This window comes from Lagenorhynchus albirostris, chromosome 12 (genome assembly GCF_949774975.1).
Source record: "Lagenorhynchus albirostris chromosome 12, mLagAlb1.1, whole genome shotgun sequence".
Lineage (NCBI taxonomy): Eukaryota > Metazoa > Chordata > Mammalia > Artiodactyla > Delphinidae > Lagenorhynchus > Lagenorhynchus albirostris.
The window spans coordinates 7966183-7987357 of record NC_083106.1 but is presented as its reverse complement, the minus strand read 5'-3'; the positions used below and the strand labels follow the sequence as shown (position 1 = coordinate 7987357).

Sequence of the window (21175 nt, the reverse complement as noted above, 5' to 3'; positions counted from 1 at the left end):
GGCCTGTAGTTTTCTTTGTGGGAAGGTTTATAACTACAAATTCAATTTCTTTACTAGACTTAGGACTATTTAGGTCATCTATCTCTTTTTGAGTGAGCTTTGGTAGCTTGTATTTTTCAAGGACTGTATCCATTTCATCTAAGTTGTCAAATTTATTGGAATAAGATTGTTCAGAATAGGCCTTTATTATCCTTTAATATCTGTAGGGTCTGTAATGATGCCACATCTTTCGTTTTTTTATATTGGCAATTTGTGTCTGCTCTCTTTTCTTCCTGATCAGTATAGCTAAGGTTTATCAATTTTATTGATTTTCTCAAAGAAGAAGGTTTTGGCTTATTAATATTCTCTATTAATCTTCAAGTTAATCTCATTAATTTCTATATTGTTTCATTTCTTCTTCTTACTTTAAGTTTAGTTTGCTCTTTTGATTATTTGTTTGTTTCCTAAGTAGGAAGCTGAAATCATTGATTTGAGACCTTTCTTCTTTACTAATATAGGTATTTAGTGCCCTAAATTTCCCACTAAGTACTGAATTAGTGGCATGTCACAAATTTTTATATGCTGCATTTTAATTTTAGTTTAGTGGAAAGCACTTTCCAAATTTCTCTTTTGAATTCTTCTTTGATCCCTGAGTTTTTTTTTATAAGTGTGTTGTTTAATTGCCAAACATCTGGGAATTTTCCAGAGATCTTTCTGTTACTGATATCTAATATAATTCTATTACGATCAGATGGCATATGTTGTATAATTAGAATTCTCTTCAATGTATTGAGACTTCTTTTATGGCCCCATATATGGTTGATCTTAGTAATTGTTCTATGTGCACTTGAAAAGAATGTCTACACTGTTGTGGTTATGTGAAATGTCAGTTAGGTCAAGTTGGTTAATAGTGCTGTTCAGGTCCTCTTCTATATCCTTGCCAACTTTTTTGTCTACTTGTTCTATTCATTATTGAGAGAAGGACATTGACATCTCTGACATGATTGTAGCTTGGCTACTGATCTTTGTAGCTCTACCAGTTTTTGCACTATACATATTTAAGCTCTGTTATTAGGTGCATAAATGTTTATAATGACCTCTTGATGAACTGACATCTATATCATTATGAAATGACCTTCTTTTTTTAAATTTACTTTGTTCTGAAATCTACTTTGTCTGATATTAATGTAGTCACCCCAGCTTTCTTTTGATTGGTGTTAGCATGATATATCTTTCTTCACAGCTTTACTTTTAACCTATTTGTAAATTTATAATTAAAGTGTGTTTCTTGCAGATAGCGTAAAGTTGTGTCTCACGTTTTATCCAATCCAACAATCTATTCTACTTAATTGAAGTATGTATCAGTTTGCTAGGGCTGCTGTGACAAAGAACCACAAAGCAGATGGCTTAAACAACAGCAATTTACTGTCTTACAATTTTGAAGGCTAGCAATCCAAAATCAAGGTCTCGGACAAGGTGGGCTCTTTCTGAAGGCTGTGAGGGAAGGATCTATTGTTTAATTTTGCATGGTTTCTATTTCTGTGCCTTCAATCTTTTCACTAAACTGTTCTTCTGTAACATCTAGTTTGTTGTCAGTCCCATCCAGTATATTTTTCATCTGAGACATTGTAGTTTTCATCTCTAGAAGCTCTACTGTAGTCTTTTTTATAACTTCCATGTCTCTAACTTTCAAACATCTATATAGAAAACAGTAATATTTAATATTAATCTTTTAATGTGTTTGCTCATTCTAATCTGACTATAGTCAGTTCTGGGTTTGGTTTTTTTTTTCTTGTGGTATGTGGGCCTCTCACTGATGTGGCCGCTCCCGTTGCGGAGCACGGGCTCCGGATGCGCAGGCTCAGCGGCCATGGCTCACGGGCCCAGCCGCTCCACGGCATGTGGGATCTTCCCGGACCAGGGCACGAACCCGCATCCCCTGCATCGGCAGGCGGACTCTCAACAACTGCGCCACCAGGGAAGCCCCATTTCTGGGTTATTTTTAATTGACTGACTTTTCATCATGAGTTGTGTTTCCCTTTTTCTTTGCATGCCTGATAATTAGGTGTCACATTTTAATTAGGTGTCACATGTTTTGAGTTCTGATCTGTTAGGTAATGTATATTTTTGCATGCCCATAAATATTCTTGAAGTTTGTTCTGGGATGCAGTTAAGTTTCTTAGAATCTGCTTGATCCTTTTGGGTCTTGCATTTAAGCCTTGTCAGGCAGGACCAAAACAGTGTTTAGTCTAGAATTAATTATTCCCCACTATTGTAATCAAATCCTTCAGAGTACTCTATCCAATTCTCCATGAGTTATGAGCTTTTTCAGTCTGGCCAGAGGGAAGAGGCATTATTCTTGGCCCCATGTGGACACTGCGTACTATTTCCTCTAATCCCTTCAGACAGTTCTTTCCCGATCTCAGGCATCACCCGTCCCTGGCCTTAGCTACGTGGGATAGTGTGAAGGCAGGAGACCCCTCAGACTCTTCCCAGCCTCATGAAGCTTTGTATCTGTTGGCCTGGCATGTCTGGTATCACCCCATAAGTCGACAGAACTTCTCCTGCCACAGTTAGACCATTTGACCTATGAACCCCACCCCACCCTCTATCCTATTTGCTTCTGGGTCCTCACCTTCAGCTGGACAAACCCCTCTCAGTTCCTTGTTTGCTCTCACTCTTGTTTCACTCTCGCAAGCGATAATGGTGGCGTGCCTAACGGGGCAGTACCCAACGGTGAGGTCGGGAATGGGGTGGGGCCCCCTGGGGTGGGGCCCCCTTCCCGGAAGCTGGCTGATGATCTTGAGAGCGGTTCGTCTGTGAGTGGAGCCATGTCTAAATGAGCACCTGCTTCGGATCCAACATGAGAAAAAGGGAGTGGAGTTCAGTGAGGTCAAGAGGCTGGTGGAGAAGACAGAGGGGGAACTCCCTGGCGGTCCAGTGGTTAGGACTCCGTGCTCTCACTGCCGAGGCCATGGGTTCCATCCCTGGTCAGGGAACTAAGATCCTTAAGCTGCACGGCACCGCCATCAATTTTTAAAAACTTAAAAAAGAGAGAGAGAGAGAGAGAGGGACCAAGGTGCCCCGAGACAGTGAGTTCATAACAACAGACACTTATCTTTCGATCTCAAAGAAGCTAGAAGTACCATCCAGAAGTAGACACTCTTCCGATATTGCCATTAGCTGACCCTTCTCCTGGGGCGCTCCCCAGATACTCATCAACCTGTGGGGACACAAGTGCCCTGCTGGCCGTGGTTCCAGACCTCCCTCCTCCCACTGAGGCTAACTTTCTGCTGCATCTACTTCTACGCACATCTGTACGGCCACAGCTCTGACTTCATCTTGAAGCGGACGCTCACTCTCACTGTCACCAAACAAACTAGCGGAAATAGAGATGGAAGCAACCCTACCCGCCCAACCCACTCAACCCCAACAAGAGTACTTGTCCCAGCCCTTGGCATGGCCTTAGTAAGGCTCTGCTGACAACTAGCTTGCAGACCAGCATCACCCCCTGCAGACCAGAGATCAGAGTGGTAGCCCCAGGCCAGGTCTGGTCTTCAGAGGTATTTACTGGACCACATACTGTATTTACATCTTTAATTTCCAAACCTTTAAATGTCAGGAGGGTTTTTGTTTGTTTTTTGGGTTTTTTAATAAATTTATTTATTTTTGTCTGCGTTGGGTCTTCATTGCTGTGCACTGGCTTTTCTCTAGTTGCGGCGAGTGGGGGCTACTCTTCGCTGTGGTGCACAAGCTTCTTATTGCGGTGGCTTCTCTTGTTGAGGAGCACGGGCTCTAGGCCCACGGGTTTCAGTAGTTGTGGCACGTGGGCTCAGTAGTTGTGGCTCGTGGGCTCTAGAGCGCAGGCTCAGTAGTTGTGGCGCACGGGCTTAGTTGCTCTGCAGCATGTGGGATCTTCCCGGACCAGGGCTCGAACTCATGTCCCCTGCATTGGCAGGCAGATTCCCTGCACGAGCAGGGAAGTCCTGTTAGGAGGTTTTTACATTAAAATATTAATTTGCAACCTATCTTGAAAAATTAAAAGTTATGGCAACAATGGATTGACCTATGTCAATGACAACTTCCTTTAAATAAGCACTTATGTCCGGGTGGTCACATTCTCCACCTGCTGGCTTCACTCATGTAATTTACCTGTTTGGTCCCCACAGGCATTGGAGATCGCTACCTCTGCCACAGGTGGAATCTTGTACAGGATAAACATAGGCAGACGCTTTTTTCTTCTCTTTGTGGGTGTCACAAATATAATGTCCAGATGTAAGACTCTTTTTTAAGGGAGCAAGGGCACAGAGCAGTCATACTAAATTATAAACTAAAGACAAAATTCATAATTTAGCATCAAGAAGTTCTACTTTTAGGCTTTTCCTCTGGGCGCCTCACCTGCTTCAATTCTCAGAACTATGGTCTGTCTTTTGTCCTTTTCTTTCCTCTTCAAGATTTTTATTCTTAAAAGATTTATTTTAAAACATTTATATACGGACACACAAGTTTTTGGCCATAGCATTGTCATTCTCTGCTTTGAAATGAAAACGGTATGGAAAACACATCACAAGCAAATTTCGAACCTTAAGAAAATGCACATTTTAGCACATGTTTTCAATTATAGTGGAATGAATTCGAAGCTATGGAGACCCAGCTTGGCACAGTGAACAACTGGCCTGTGATCATCCCCACAACTTTCATCGTCTGATACAAACCAGCCTTCCAAACAGAGCCTTCTGAGGTCAGCTTCCAAGTGTCATCTGGCCAAACCCAAACCTTTGACGAAAAGAGGAAAATATGTATTATCCAGCCCTCAAGCTCATACAGCAGAGAATTAACTAAGGACATGAGATTCAGCCACTTCATTTCTCCTGCACATGGCATCTCAGAAGCACCAGCCTGCCTTTCTACCATCTTTTGAAACAGGAAAGCCAATTAGAGTACAACTTTGTTTTTATACATGTGTTGGCTTAGAGAGATGGTTTGCTTTTAACACCTATCCAAGTTGAGTGAGTGTCTTTCCTGAGTTAAAAATGGCACAGTGTTATTTTATGGCCAAATGTATTATTTCTTTGAATGTATTATAGGCTGGAGGATTCCAGAGGCCAACACTAGTCTCAAAGGATATTTGACAAGCCCAAGAGGAGTCAAATTAGCGTGTACCAGGTAGATTCCAAAGGGTCACTGGTTTCAATGACTTCCCAGCCATTCTTTAAGAGGCTGGCAGTTCCACAGAAGTTCTCCTGCGCTGCTTCAAGAAGGAAAAACCAAGAGTGAGGACTCAGTTCCCAACCCAGGCTTCAACTAGGGCAGCTCTGGGGTTTTGGGGGGGTTTTGGCTGCGCCAGGTCTTAGTCGCGGCAGGCGGGGTCTTCGTTGCAGCACGCAGGATCTTTTTTAGTTACGGCATGTGGGATCTAGTTCCCTGACCAGGGATTGAACCCAGGCCCCCTGCGTTGGAAGCGTGGAGCCTTAGCCACTGAACCACCAGGGGAGTCCCGGCAGCTCTGTTTTAATATTAGCCTACTTTGAGTAACATTTCATTTAAGGAAAAATCTGATGGATAAAGAGTTTGAAAACCACTGCTTCAGGATATATACCATTTGGGCAACCTCCCCTCTTAAAAAATGTTTTTTTAATAAGTAGCACACATGACCTAATATAACTATCCCTTGCTATCTAGTGCTATTTGCTTCCTGAATTTAGTTACAGGAATCCAGACAGACACATCAGGCTGCTTCTATTGCGAAACTGCTACTAGGCTCACATCGGCAAGTTCATATTGAATCTTCAATCCATCATGTCATTTTGAGCTTTTCCCATTTTAATCACTAAGCTTCAATCATAAAACTTAGGAAGGATTACTGACACCCAGAAAGAGGATCTGACAAAAGACTCAACCCATCTGACTAATCCTCAAGTCACATCTAATACTCAAACCCGCCTCCAATCATCATTCTAACAAAGAAAATGTTTTAAAAGTTTTCATGCATTTGGATTTCTGCTCATGTACGGAGCACACAATCGGAAACACAAAAACACTTGGTTACCCTTCAGCTGAGAAACTGAGAAACGTGAATCCTCCTGCAAGCGGACACAATAAACCATTCTCGACTACAGCACCTTAGGTAACTGGGCTAAGCAAAAAGCCACGCTCAGGGTCTAAAGGGAATGGGACACCTCAGGGCAATGGGACCCCACCGGAAGCCCTATATCCCTGTTCCTCAAATCTAAAGCTAGAAATCCTGACCAAACAAGTTCAAATATGCTTTGGGGAATATTTACACTGAATATTCAAAACCAGGACCAGCTTGGAATGCCCTGATTATACACTTGGCAGAGTCTTAAGTCCCTATGGGAAGTGTGGAGACCCAGAAGGGAAGCTAGATGTTAGGAGGAGCCCGGGAGGTGGCCTCACCATTGTCTATCGTAAGCCCTGAGCTTCACAGCTGTTTATCACAGCTGGTCCCTGGACAGGTGTTGGCTGAGTCCGGAGAATGCCCTGCGATGCTCATGGACACGGTCAAGAACTTGTATTTGGAACCAGTTCCTAAAACTCTTATTCCACAACCAGAAAGTCCTGCGTGGCTTTTCTTTTGAAAACAAAATCAACATTTCTCACTTTGCATTCCTTTTTGCCAAACATGCAGGTTTCTTTTGAACATTTTCCATCTGACCCAACCTCAGTTAATTCTGTACATATTTTCAGACCAACTGTAGCAGACACTCCCCGTTCACCAAGAAGAAGACATAACGTGCACGTGAGGTAGGTCAAGAGGAGGAGCGAATACATAAGAGCCCAGGATAAGCTGAAGGACAGAGACCCAGACGGTGACCACTGCCAGGGTGACAGTGGCTAGAAGGCAGAGGCTATAAGCGAAGAAAAGCCCCAGATGTATGCCTTTCCCAAACCTCAGCTAATCATCAAATTTCAACTTGTGTTTAAGGTTGTTCGTGTTCTCATAATTATAAAAGATGACTGAGGAAAGTTTACAGCCTTGACTCCTGTTAAATCCGCCCTCTGCGATCTTAGTTTCTCCATCCAGGACTGGACACAGACACACCAGCACCTACTTCTGGGAGTGCAGTATAGATGTCTGTGTTTAACAAGAGAACAGTCATGTAGGGTGACTTTCTCAAATCATTACATAGAATTATGGAAACTTTGGCACTAAGGAAACTAAGTTTTTGGTGAAAGTCCAAGAGAGAAAAGATATCGATGTAAAGTTCCATTTTTCCTTTATTCTCCCATTTCATGAAATCATTTGTTTTCCTTCTTTTTGTCTTTCTTCAATGATTATTTAATCACCATAGCTCCCAGTGGGGAAGGCAGGAGACTTCCAGCTTCAGAATGAGGGTGGGAATTGACATATAATTTCCAGATATCCATACTCGTCCAAAAGGGCAGCCAGGATGCCTAATTGCCCCATAAGTCACATATGTGAAGGCCTGAATCCTTGTTTCCTGGATCTCGAAAGTGAATTTTGTCAAGAAATTCTTTCCAATACCATACGGAGGTCCCTTCTCCAGTTCAGGCCAACAGTAGGCTCACAAGGTGAAGGAGTGAGTCTCAGGGACTGGAGAGAACTGAAGGAAAGAAGTTGAAAATTGGCAGAAGGAAAGTTGAACGTTCTCATTGACCCCGGGCTCTCAGGTGCACAGGTATTAAGTCACAAAGGGGACACAGGTGAGCATTGTTCATGGTCAAAGGGCAGAGCAGAGGAAGTGAAATTCAAGGAACCAAAGTATTAGCACTTGATTCTATCCCATCAAACTTAGGAAATATTATATATTTCCTAATTTCGCTAAATAAAATGCTTCTAGAGCTAATGTTGCATTTGGTTTCTTCATTTCTTTTTTCCTATTGATATTTCAGTTCTCGATTGGATGCCAGAAAATGTTAAATATTAGTTCCCATCTTCATAAATATTAGCATCTTAATATTAAAATATGAAAGGTAGAGAAGGAGAAAAGCTTTCCCGAGAGCACTAGCTCCAGAGGGAAATTCAGGGATGAGAGATAGCTCTAGGGCGTTTTGTTTTCCCTGCATCCTCCCTTCCAGGGTCAAGCAGCCAACTGCTCAATGGGATCCTTTATCACCCAGGCAGGGCCAGTGCATTTCGTCCAGAGTAGCATCTTCTCTCAGGAATAATGTCTCAGTGCAAAAAACAAAACAAAACAAATAAACAAACAATGACTATTTATCCTTTCAAAATGTGGACAAAGAAAAATACAGGGTGGAGATGGAGGCTTTGCAAATGAAAGCCAGGTTTCTCCATTTTTTGTTAAGAGTTTTTAAAAGATGCTATGCTCTCAAGATTATGTATTAGCAATCACATAGCAATCAGTATTATTTCCATTCTTATAATATAAAGACAGCCCCAGACCTGTGAGCCTCTGATCCCAGTGGGGTTGTGGAGTTATTACCTTCAGGCAGGAAATCCTCACGTCTGTAGACTAAATAATAAATAAATAGATATATGTACCACTTTTTCTAATGTTTGCCCGTGCTTTATAAATAATAAAATGCAAGCTTGTAGAAACATTACTAAATTCATATCAGCTTTCACGGTTATATTTTTTGCACTGATTTGACATAAAAAATACACATAACTGCCATAAAGCAGATTAACTGGAAATGTCAGATTTTTTTCTTTTCTTTTAATCAACTTAATTTCAATTCTGAGTTCCCATCGCTCTTGGATAGGCAGGAAATTCAAGCTATTCTTCTCCGGGTTCCCCTCACCCACAAGCAGCACTAGTGCTATGTCGTCAATTCTCATCCATTCTCCACGGTGATTTTGTTAAGTGTGTAAATCTTCAGTGAGTTTAGGTACCACCAGGTGCTTGGGATCCAGTCCCACTGGGTACAGCTCACAGCTGCTGAGGGCTGGCACCTGTCAGGACCAGGACCCCAGACCTCTCTCCGCTCTGGGCCTCAAACAAGAAGTAAAATATGTAGCAGAACAAACAATATTTCTAGCAATTATTCTACTATCACTTTGTATCAGCATCTAACTAGAAGACATTTCTATCAATTATTCTACTAACACCTTGTATCAGCATCTAACTAGAAGACATTTCTATCAATTATTCTACTATCACCTTGTATCAGCATCTAACTAGAAGACATTTCTATCAATTATTCTACTATCATCTTGTATCAGCATCTAACTAGAAGACATTTCTATCAATTATTCTACTATCACCTTGTATCAGCATCTAACTAGAAGACATTTCTATCAATTATTCTACTATCACCTTGTATCAGCATCTAACTAGAAGACAGAAACCACACTAATTTTAACAGAAGACTTTATTATAAAGAACTATTGACTATAACAGAAGATTAACTATAAAGGGATAAAGAGAACTCTAAAAAATTCCCAAGGGATGGAGGAGAACGCCTAATGAAAGAACAACTTGAAAAGGAGAGCACCCGCCTCCCGAAGGCTGGGATTCAGATCTCATTGGAAAAAGTGAGTTTGCAGCCCACTGAATGGTGGAGAGATTCTCTGGGCTCCCCTGAGCCAGAGTTGACCCACAGGGGCTGGGCAAAAGTTAGAAGACAGGGCAACATGGCCTGGGATTGGCAAGCTGGGAGCCTCCCAGTGGGGTGCTGCTGTACTAAGCTACAGACTAGGAACTGCAGCTGGACTGGCAAGCAGGAAACACCCCACCAGGATGAAGGAGCCTCGAGGCTAAGAAGCCAACCACTAGGCTGCCTGCTAGACCTACCAGCAGGGATGCCACTGAAACTCAGTGGAGGTGAGCACCTGGATTCCCTCCTTGTGCCAACTTCCTGCCACAGTGTGATTTAAAAAAGGAATCACACCAGAACAAGGATGTGCTGCCCGTCCTCCTTTACTGTCAGTCTAGCACTCTACTGACAGAGCTTAGCGGTGCGCCGGCCGTGAAGGGGGAGGTGCTTACAGGGCCCAGCTCCCTGATCACAGAGCAAGCAATGAAGGTGAATTTAACTGAGTAGCAGTAAAGAGACAACTGGCACATATGAAGAGTGCTGAAAATGTTTATGTTACAAGACCTCACGTTCACAGCGACTGGGAACTCACGATCAACATTACACGATAGTAAGTTGCCTTCCATTTGTTACCTGTTTCCAAGACCAGGATTCCGCCTCTGGTAGATGTCAGCTCTATGGACCTCAGTTCCCCACCTTCCAGAAGGACCTGGAGCAGAGACTCCTGTTTTCTTTTCCAGGACCCAGTCCTTGTCTCACCCTTCCCCCAGGGTCCATCCTTGTTACCTAATGCCCAGGAACCTGACACCTTTAACAAATCTCCAGTGTGAGGATTACACTTACTGCAAAGCCTATTTGGGGATTAAAAGGCAAAGACTAAAAAAATTCATATATATATCACCTAATCAAATTTTCCGTGAAATTTTTATTAAACCTCTTTTTTGGTACAGTTGCATATATAACAGAACTTCCAAAAGTAGTTCACATGCTGGAATATATGCTTCTCTGACAAGAAATAAAAATTAATTATGTTGAACCACTGCAGCCATCTACAAAGAACATGCTTCACTGTTACAAATTGTACACCGGCCTGCCCAAATGTATCAGATTAGCTCTGATGGAAAGAAAGTAAATTTGGGCACATTTTATAATTTGGAATTAAAAGTCTTCCCCGGGGCTTCCCTGGTGGCACAGTGGTTGAGAGTCCGCCTGCCGATGCAGGGGACACGGGTTCGTGCCCCGGTCCGGGAAGATCCCACACGCCGTGGAGCGGCTGGGCTCGTGAGCCATGGCCGCTGAGCCTGCGCGTCTGGAGCCTGTGCTCCGCAATGGGAGAGGCCACAACAGTGAGAGGCCTGCGTACCGCAAAAACAAAACAAAAAAAGTCTTCACTGTGTTACAAAATGCTTATGAATTTTACTGAGAGAAATAAATATTGTAAATAATGAGGAAAAAACATCATTTGCAAACAACACAACCCTGTATCATGGGGAGTAAAATTTCAGATTAAAGAATTAGAATTGATGAAGGTTTTTCAATGAAGTGATCAGAAGCGAGAAAATGTTTTTTCCCATACACCAGCAAAAATGTATATAATAAAAGGGAAAAAGACATCCCACTAGGAAAATATCAACAATGGTAAGTACTTCAGAATAAAGAATCAAGAATTTCTATACCTTTCTGAAGAATGACTAGTGTCTAAAGAACGTAATCAAAGACCTTCTTGTAAGATTTAGGTCAGTGTCTAACACACAGGAGGCTCTCAAACATATTTACTGAGTTGACCGGCATTGAAACCCTAACACATTTTGGTAAACTGACTTTGGTTTCCCCAATCATATTTGAAGATACACACAGTTATATGTCACGTCTGAGTTTTATCCACAGGGTTCTAAGCTTGATGATTTTGTTATCTAACGGCTTTGGCTTGAGAAAACCCCCAGGGCATGTGATTGGAATAGCACATTTGTGTAATAGGCAGAGTGGGGTGTCCAGTGGAATGTCCCTCCAAAGCGCAGCAAGGCTGGGGCAATTGTCTGGGCAGAGAACCAAGCTTGGGGAACATTATGAAAAGCTGATCCGAAGCCCATGTAATCAACACCTGCACACACTCACAGGCAGCGAGGGGAGGGGCAGGGCCTGCTCATCATCTGGACTAAAAACGCATCTAGACACAGAGTGCACGGCTGGCATAGTTAGAATATGGGTAAAACCCTAGGTTCCTCAAAGCTTCCCCATCTATGGGGACAGACGAGGTCACATCAATTGTAAGAATTACTGCACTGGTTCTGGCCTGTCTTTGCCGATTTGAGACCCCTAGTCCTCCAGCCCTGCCCCATGCCCCCCCATCTTTAGTCCCCCTCACCCCTCAGTCTCGGTATTTCTTCCACCCCCTCCATCTCCACCATGAGCTGCGGGACCCTGCCCCAGCTGCAGTTGGGCTCTCCTGGTGCCCAAGCTGTTCTGAGGCAAAAGAAAGCAGGATGCCTCATCACCCACTTGAGTTGCATGTGGGTGAGATTACTGGAGAGATTCCATGGTGAAACCTGGAAGTACGTCTCCCCTCCAGTGACGGAGACTTTCCGACCCTGCCCAGCCCCTCCGCAGACGGGCAAACACACTCGCCTCCACCTCTCCCATCATCTGTTTGCCAACAAGCCCAAACTCCAGCATGGTCACCATTCAAATCTCAGGAGCCTCCTCATTGGTGGGGCTTCCAAGAAGGGGCTGAAAGGATCGACCTTCCTTCCCCACCCCACAGTCAGCGCAGCAGCCCTCTTCCATACTCTCTGATAAGTAAAAGAAATATCAACTCAATCTTGTATAAAATACTCTGCAAATGCAGCTGTAAGGCAAGTCCCTGGCCTTATGCCCTTGTACCTTGATGCCCATCTTAGACCCTCCCATATGAAATCCTGGCATCTCTGCCTCCAAGGATTCCCCCCACCAGACAGGTTTCAGTGGGGCCTGTCCAACTCCAGTGATAGATTTAGGGGAACATCTCAATTCCTCAGAGATTCACACCAGGACCCTCAGCACCTCCAGCCTAATGTCCTGCCATGAATAGCAGGGAAACAGGAAAGCCGTTCTCTCCCAAACACTCTCTCCTCCCCCATGCAGTTTCCAAGGTGCACTTTCTAATAAGAATTATATTTAATAAAGTACTGGAGAACAATGGATATTTAAAGAACAAGAATTTTGAAACAGTTGCTCATATCTGAATTTCCATTTGGCATTTGGAGCAAGGCGAATTACGGTTGTCTGACTTTTTGATCCAAAAGGAGGACCTGAATTATTTGGAGAGGTTTTTGGTTAGATTTGAGGGGGTTTGGGTTGGTTGTTCATTTGCGGGAGGAGTGAGTTTGTTAGCTCAGTCATTGGTTGGAATTTTAAATGATGGAGGCTAATTTAGCTTTGACAGAGCAAATTTGCCCATAGGTACTGATTTGAGGGAAAAAAAAAAAGAACATGCAAACAAATGCAGTGACTCAGGACTCAAGAGACTGGGAGGGAATATAAAACTACCCAGGGAAGACACTTGAAAGACGTGCCGTGAAATTTCTCCTGCACAAGTTTATTCTACCTATTTACTCATGGAAATATTTTCTCCCACGGGCCATTAACATGTTTTGAAAGGATGATAAAGGAAAGAAAACAATAATGTATAAGTTGAAACAAGATATATAACATGGAAATGCAAATATTTCATACTCTCATACCAAAAAATGCATCATTATGTATAGATAAAACAATATTGTGACACCACTTCCTCCTCACTGACCAGATTTGGGGTGCAATATTTTCTATTTAAGGTCCCCAAGGTAATTTACCATCAGATTGTCAAGGTCTCCACCAGCCTGGCGTGGGGAGTTTACTACTCTACATTCCAAAGGGCATCGGGACATCTTGCAAGCCGATAACAGAACGCCATGAGGAGTGTAGCATAGACAAGGAAGCACCTTAGACATCACTTCACTGCTGCTCAGAGCCTCTGCCTCCTGCTGCCTCTTCAAACAGTCCTCTTTCTCCTCTTCATAAATATTCACAGCAATTAAACCAAAATATGAAAGATGTGCATGAATACCTCCAACATTACAGTGTTTACAATAGAAAAATGAAACAACCTGAATACCCAAAAGTTGAAGAATGCTTAAATTATGGTATCCCAACCCAACAGACTACTACGAAGACATTTTAAATGATGAAGATTACGGAAAATGGAAAAATCAGGGCACCTCACATCTTTCTTTTTCTTTCTTTTTTTTTTTTTTTTTTTGCTGTACGCGGTCCTCTCACTGTTGTGGACTCTCCCCTTGCAGAGCACAGGCTCCGGACGCGCAGGCTCAGCGGCCATGGCTCACGAGCCCAGCCGCTCCATGGCATGTGGGATCTTCCCGGACCGGGGCACGAACCCATGTCCCCTGCATCGGCAGGTGGACTCTCAACCACTGCGCCACCAGGGAAGCCCAGGGCACCTCACATCTTGAGCTACAGGGTGGCCATAAGGTCTGGATCCATAGGCAAATGAACATAGGAAATGATTTATTGACATTACGTTACAATGTGTGATGTATGAAATGACATCACATGTTATATTCAACGTCTTCCTCTCAGGGCAGTGCACAGGAAAGTTGCGATGGACACAGTGCATTGAGGCAGCATTTCCTCCAGCCCCTGTGCCTGCATCTGTGATGATCTGTGCCTCCAATTTTCACGAACTAAACTTGTGCTTTTAGCAGATCCCAGAAGAAGCGATCAAGGGTGTTCAGACCTAGCAAGCATGTAGCCTTCTCCCACTGGCCACATCATCCACTCTGGTTTGGGAAATGAATCTGCTAACCACTCTGGAGTAATGGGGTGACGTGTTCTCACTCAATGATCCTCCCCAGCCCTTCAAGTGCAGGCATTAATTATCGGTCACTTAAAAGTAGTCAAATATGTCAGACAGTTGCCTATGTAAGCAGACTTTATGGGCACTCTGTCTATGGACCCAAGGTTTCTGACATATCTGGACACGGCTTGAACACTCTTCAAGTACTGACCAAAAGTACCAAAAGCCTCCTGGAAAATGACTCATCTTTGAGAAGAAAGGAATCGGGGACTTCACTGGTGGTCCAGTGGTTAAGAATCCACCTTCCAATGCAGGGGATGTGGGTTTGATCCCTGGTCGGGGAACTAAGATCCCACATGCTGCGGGGCAACTAAGCCCGCACGCTCTAGAGCCTGAATGCCACAACTAGAGAGAGGCCCACACGGTGCAACAAAGATCCCGCGTGCTGCAACTAAGATCCGAAGCAGCCAAATAAATAAATGAAAATAAATATTTTTTTTTTAAAAAAGAGAAGAACAAAGGTATCAGTGTTTAGAAGCTTGGTCCAAGAAAAACTCTTTTGGGCTAAAAACTTTTTTGGGCTAAACTCTTTTGGGCTAAAAATCTCTTTTGGGCTAAACTCTTCTGAAGACAGTTTATCTCTCTGGTTGTCCCCAGAAAAGCTCTCCAACAGCAAGATTTCCTGCATCCTAGAGAGAGCAGGGCTGTGAATAAAACTGACCGAGATTTATAACAATCCTGGGAAGACACTGCGACACAGCTGTGCTATCTTAAAATCATGCAGCGTGGTGTAGCCTGACTATAATGCCACCGAGACCATATAGCTACGGCCCCAAACACCCTTGGGTAATGAAAATTAAGAAACACAAAGACCATTTGACTGGCAGAACCTTAGGAGAATCATATTATGAGCATCAAGAAATATTTGAGGGCTTCCCTGGTGGCGCAGTGGTTGAGAGTCCGCCTGCCGATGCAGGGGACACGGGTTCGCGCCCCGGTCCGGGAAGATCCCACATGCCGCAGAGTGGCTGAGCCATGGCCGCTGAGCCTGCGCGTCCGGAGACTGTGCTCTGCAAGGGAGAGGCCACAACAGTGAGAGGTCCTCATACTGCAAAAAAAAAAAAAGAAAGAAAGAAATATTTGAGACTTTCCTACATAATTTATGAACTCCAAAATTACAATAACTTCTTACCCCTTCTTACACATATTTTACCCTCATCTCAGTGTACACTGTGGGTCTAGTATGACTGGCAGGTGTAAGGAAGTGGACAGAACCTTCTAAATAGGATGACTAAAATTTATCACCCAAATCAGGAAACTGCTGAGGATTTAAAAAAGCACTGTCAGAATTACGCCAGGACATCAGGTATAAGCCAGGACTGTCCCAGGCAAACTGGTACATCTGATCACCCTATAAGTCTGCGAGTCATGGGAAAGAACGCTTGTGTTTCTAACTTTAGCCTTTTGTTCTAATCAGGTTTTCATCCCATCACATGCTATTGCTCTTTCAGATACAACTTTAATCACCCAGAGCAAAGTCCAGGCTTTCACGGACACCTTGATGAACCCTGCCAAAACGAGAAAATCCAAAATAATATTCCAATATACAAAGATTTTTGACCTTTCCACCTGCACCCTTACTCCACAGAGATTCAGGGAGGCATGTTTTCTAACCAAAAGGAGGCAGGTAGTTCAAAACCATCCCACCTCAGAGGGCTGCCTCTTGTTCATTCAAAGAAACAGTTATTAAATGCCAGGCATCCCTTGAAGTGTTGAGTGGTGCGGCTTTTGAAGAGTCAGGACCATCACCTGACTCACTGAGTCTTATTTACATTCAGAGATGAATAAGGAATCAAACATATCATGCGGACTATCATGAACCAACAGAGTCTACTTCAGTAAGAGAGCGCAGGAAAGACGTCTCTGAGAAGGCGACGTTTGATCTGACTGCAGGACAGACACTGGCCAGGGTGACAAGCCCCTTTCACAGGTCAAGTTAACTTTGTTTCCAGCCCTACACCAGCTTTTTCCTGTTTCCTCCCAGTGTGCATAGATCACACATGTTAAGGGCAGTGGCAGTGACCCCGCGATGGTTTTCTCACGAAATCGAATGAATACAGATGAAGAGGAAAAGGTTTTCATTGCACATTTGGGACGACCAAGGAGGTTGGAATTATCACCACCGAGGAGTGTGGCTTTCATCACCATGCTCCTCGGCAGTCCTTGGCTTAGGGAGAGTAAATGAAGTCTGCACCCGGTGGAATGCCGAGGACAGGCAGGTGCTCGCAGGACTTATGACCACAGTCCTTTCCCAGGGCAGCTTTTTTTTTTTTTTTTTTTTTTTTGCGGTACGCGGGCCTCTCACTGCTGTGGCCTGTCCCGTTGCGGAGCACAGGCTCTGGACGCGCAGGCTCAGCGGCCATGGCTCACGGGCCCAGCCGCTCCGCGGCATGTGGGATCTTCCCGGACCGGGGCACGAACCCGTGTCCCCTGCATCGGCAGGCGGACTCTCAACCACTGCGCCACCAGGGAAGCCCCCCAGGGCAGCTTTGCGCTCATGTCTGTGCTACAGCTGACCGGAGGGGTGGTTGTCTGAACCCGTAATATTCCCAGCATCATAGTCTCCACTGGCCACCATCCCACTGACCCATTCATTCTTGTGGTTAGATTATTCCTGGTGTCTAATATCTATTCGCCCTGCTGGCGGTTTTACACTGAGATTTCTTATTCCGCTGTTCAGGACTAATTAGAATAATCGAAGCCTCTCTCTTCCAAACATGAGCCCCAGGTCGTTAAATCAGCATCAATCTGGTTTGGGTCCTCATCAGCAGCTTTCCACATTCCTCTTTTTTCCAAACTTTAGGTCGAGATTGCTGCCCTCCTTTCTGCAATATGTGATTTTTGGAAATGTAACAGAAAACAAAAGTCTGAATAGCCTTCTTTAGCTGCAGCCCAGAACAGGCCAGAAGGAAATGGGATAATGAAGCATGTTCTTCTAGTCAGCCCGGGTTTGTTACCAGGTCCAAATGTGGCTTTTGCCTTTTATAATACTTAGATCATATCATTGACTCAAGTTCCGTAGCTTAGCCCACACTCCACTTTCTTTCTCTCTGCGAATCTTCCATCCAAAGCCAGTTATCTATAATGGCATATTATATTGGGCCATTGTTCACAGATAATTTACCCAATTGTTCTTTATTAACTCTCCTTAGATTGTTTTCAAATGTTTTCTCCTATTTGCCAACATAGGTAATATATTTTTCATTCCTCTTCTACATATTAAAATACTGTTGGGACTCCACCGGCGGTCCAGTGGTTAAAAATCCACGTTTCCACTGCAGGGGAGGTGGGTTCAATCCCTGGTCAGGGAACAAAGATCCCACATGCCGTGCAGCGCGGCCAAATAAATATATAAAATATTGTTATTTGCCATACTATTTGAATCCTAAATAGTTTTTTCCAGGTATTCTTATCACTTAACATTCAAGTAATGCCCCATAATACTAGCAAACTCTAAAATAGCACTTATTATATGTTCCAGGCACTGTTCTAAGGACTTTACATTTGTTAACTCATCAAATCCCCTGACAACCCCCTAAATTAGGTATTATTATTACATTTCACAGATGAAGAAACTGAAGCACAGACAAGTTAAGTAACTTGCCCAGTGTCACACAGCTAATAGTGCTGGGCCCATAGCAGATCTAATGCATTTGCTCTCGGCACTTAAACTTAATAATAAAATTTCACATTCTTTTTGTCCATGTTTAGTGATCATCAAATTCCCTACTTATCTCTTTTCTGAAACAGAAGAACTAGATCATACCCCCCCAAAATCATAAACATAGTACAAATGTCACCCCCTTTGGATTTACTGATTAAATTGGATTGGCTGTACCTCTGCTATGCCAAGAGAACAGGTAGTTCCCTTGCAGATAAACGACTTAGATACATTAGCTTCTCCAGGCCACCAGCCTACTATTTAACTCATTAACATTTAGGAGATTTTTTTATCCTAATTTTCTAGCTTGGTGCACCAAACTTTTAAGTCTACCTCCAGCTTCCCTTTCTTTTCTCATCCCTTAATCTTCCCTATGTGTCACCAACCTCCTGTGGCCTCTTGTGTTCATGCCATTAGCCCAGAATGCCCTCCCCCCTCCCCCAACTTTTCCTTCTTTTTAAATTAATTTTTATTTTTCTCCAAGTTAGACGTGTATGTAATTTTTTAAGAAAAATAGTTCTATAAAGCTTACAATAAAGAAAAACAGCAGTCCCCTACCCCATTTTTCCCCAACCCAAGTCTTAACTACTTTCAACTCTTTTAACTGTCTTCTCCATATTTCTAAACAGTATGTTTGTTAAATGGATTAGGATTATGTTCATTTTCACATAACAGAAAACCTTTCTACAGTGATAAACAAGTAAGGAATTTAATTCACGCAAAAAGAAGCCCAGGTGTAGACATTCCAAGGCAGGAATAATCGCAAAACGTTCTTCAGAAACCAGGCTCCCACCTCTCCATTTCACCATCCTTGCTGGTAACTTTCATCTACATGGTCAAAAGACGGCTGCTGTACCTCCAACCATTGTGTCCACATTCCAGGAAAAAAAGAATGGGGAAGAACAAAGAACTCTTTCCTAGTAAGGCTTTGCCTTTTATTTGGAAAGGGATATCCTCTGCAAGAACTTCTGCCTATGTCTTCTTTAGTGTTCTCAAAAGTATCAGTTATTAAGGCTTGGGGGAAGGGGGAGTTTTCTGCTCTTCATATAGTGTCTCTATTTCCCCCAAGTTACTTTTTTCTGTTTATGTGTTTGTCATTTGTTTGTTACTGATATGTCTTTAATGTTGGAAACTTTCCCCTAAGTCTTGTAATCTTTGTCTCCTCTTCCTATTTAAGAGTAAATCTCAAATGAAGCGGTTGGAATATCTGTGTATGGGCAGGACTCGTGGACAGGGCATTCCACAACAGAGAAGCTGGAGCGTAGTTTTAATTTGACACGTATGGTTGTCAGTATATGAACATGTTTTCTCTTGGGCTGCTTAGTTTCCCCAGGGAGAACTCCTCCAATACCCTGTTTAGGGCATATAAGCTTGGTTGCCAGCATCCTGAACATGGGTGGAGAAGATTCTAAGGCATCTCACTGTCTAGCATGTAACCCCCAGCCTTAACTGTGTCCTGAGTCCAGAGCACGTGTGATCCAATGTCTTCTGCGATGGCACGGGTTGGGGAAGGAACCTAAATACCCCTGCAGATGTTCAAACAGCCCTCCCATCCCAGCCCCACCTGCATCCTCAGAAGTTCCTGGTCTCCAGATCCTGAGCCTTTCAGGGGCCCTGCTGCACAGAGGACCCCTGGCCTTCCTTCTCTGCCTGCTTAGGTTTCAGCTGTGTCTCTCTGCAGGTCGGTTCCCACTCACCCAGATGTTTTTTGGCTTCCAGAATATATCAGGTTCCTCTCTTCTGTTTTCTTTACCAGTTACAATTTTTTTAAGTTTTTAAATCACTACATGGTAGTTTGAATGAAGATTCCTGAGAAAGCACAGGCCAAGCCAGAGTCAGTTTTTAGGTATCAAGAATGCAGAGTCCAGCTCGGTGCTTTGTGACCACCTAGAGGGGTGGGCTAGGGGAGGTGGGAGGAAGACGCAAGAGGGAGGAGATATGGGGGTATATGTATATGTATAGCCGATTCACTCTGCTATAAAGCAGAAACTAACACACCATTGTAAAGCAATTATACTCTAATAAAGATGTTAAAAAAAAAAAAGGAATGCAGAGTCGTTTACTCATGTATTACCTGAGGAAAAGTTAGAAACAGCCTAGATTTCTAATAATAGACCAATGGTTATAAATACATGATGGGATATTAAGTAATGGTAATAAATGGGGTTTTCAAGAATTTGAATGCCATGGGGAAATGGTCAACATAAACCACTAAGTAAAAAAGCATTATGTTCCCAAATATGTAACACATTTGTTAGAGAAAAAAACAACCAGAAATATCTCACCTAAAAATATCTTAGAAATGGTTGTTAATGGTTGTCTTTTTGTCTTTGTTTATTTTTTAAAATCATCTAAAATCAGGATATTTTTATGACCAGAATATCTATTATTTTTAAAACCTAACTCCTTTTAGCTGTATAGCACAGGGAACTATATTCAATTTCTTATAACAATCTATAATGCAAAAGAATCTGAAAAATATATATATATGTATAACTGAATCACTTTGCTGTATACCTGAAATTAACACAATATTGTAAATCAACTATACTTCAATTTTAAAAAGCTAAAAGAAAGAAATAAAAAAGAATGCAGTCTTTCCCTCAAGGCTAAGTTCACATGTCTGCTCCTCTATGAAGCCGTCCCCAACTTCCTGTCTGTTTTACCCCACCCAATAAATTAGCCACTTCCTCTCTTTTATTTCCATAGCACTCTGCACTTACTTCTGTCAACCCTCTTATCACTCCACATCATGATTATGGTCAACAACTTGAGTCATTAGGTAAAGGCTAATTAAAATCAAAAGAGATGCCACTATACACTAAGTTAAAATGCTTGACCATGTCAGGTGCTGGTGATGTGTGAAGAAGCTGCTGGTGGGACATTTCTTTAAGAGTTGAACACACATCTACAATAAGACCCAGACCGTCCACTCCGAGGTATTTATTTACCCAAGAGAAATGGAAACATGTCCATACAAACTTGCATGCAAATATTGATATCAGCATTCTTTGTGACAGCTAAAACCTGGAAACAATCCAAATGGAAATCACTGAATGGATCAACAAACTGTGGCATATCTGTACCATGCAACAGTGCTCAGTAATAAAAATGAGCGAACGCTTGATACGCACAACCGCGTGGAGGAATCTCAAAATGATTAT

The 21175-nt window shown here is 43.0% G+C and overlaps 1 long non-coding RNA gene across 2 annotated transcripts in view; it reads right to left on the bottom strand.

Annotated features, from left to right (window-relative positions):
• The window catches only part of LOC132530730 (uncharacterized), a 92648-nt gene that overhangs the window by 49817 nt on the left and 21656 nt on the right, over positions 1-21175 (bottom strand). The window contains exons 3-4 of one of the 2 annotated variants that reach the window (XR_009543872.1): positions 4695-4755; positions 2615-3202 (exon numbers count right to left, since the gene is read on the bottom strand). The exons of the other annotated variant lie outside the window; for it this stretch is intronic. This is a non-coding gene — a long non-coding RNA (uncharacterized LOC132530730). The remainder of the gene's footprint in view (positions 1-2614; positions 3203-4694; positions 4756-21175) is intronic. 2 annotated transcript variants of the gene reach the window in all.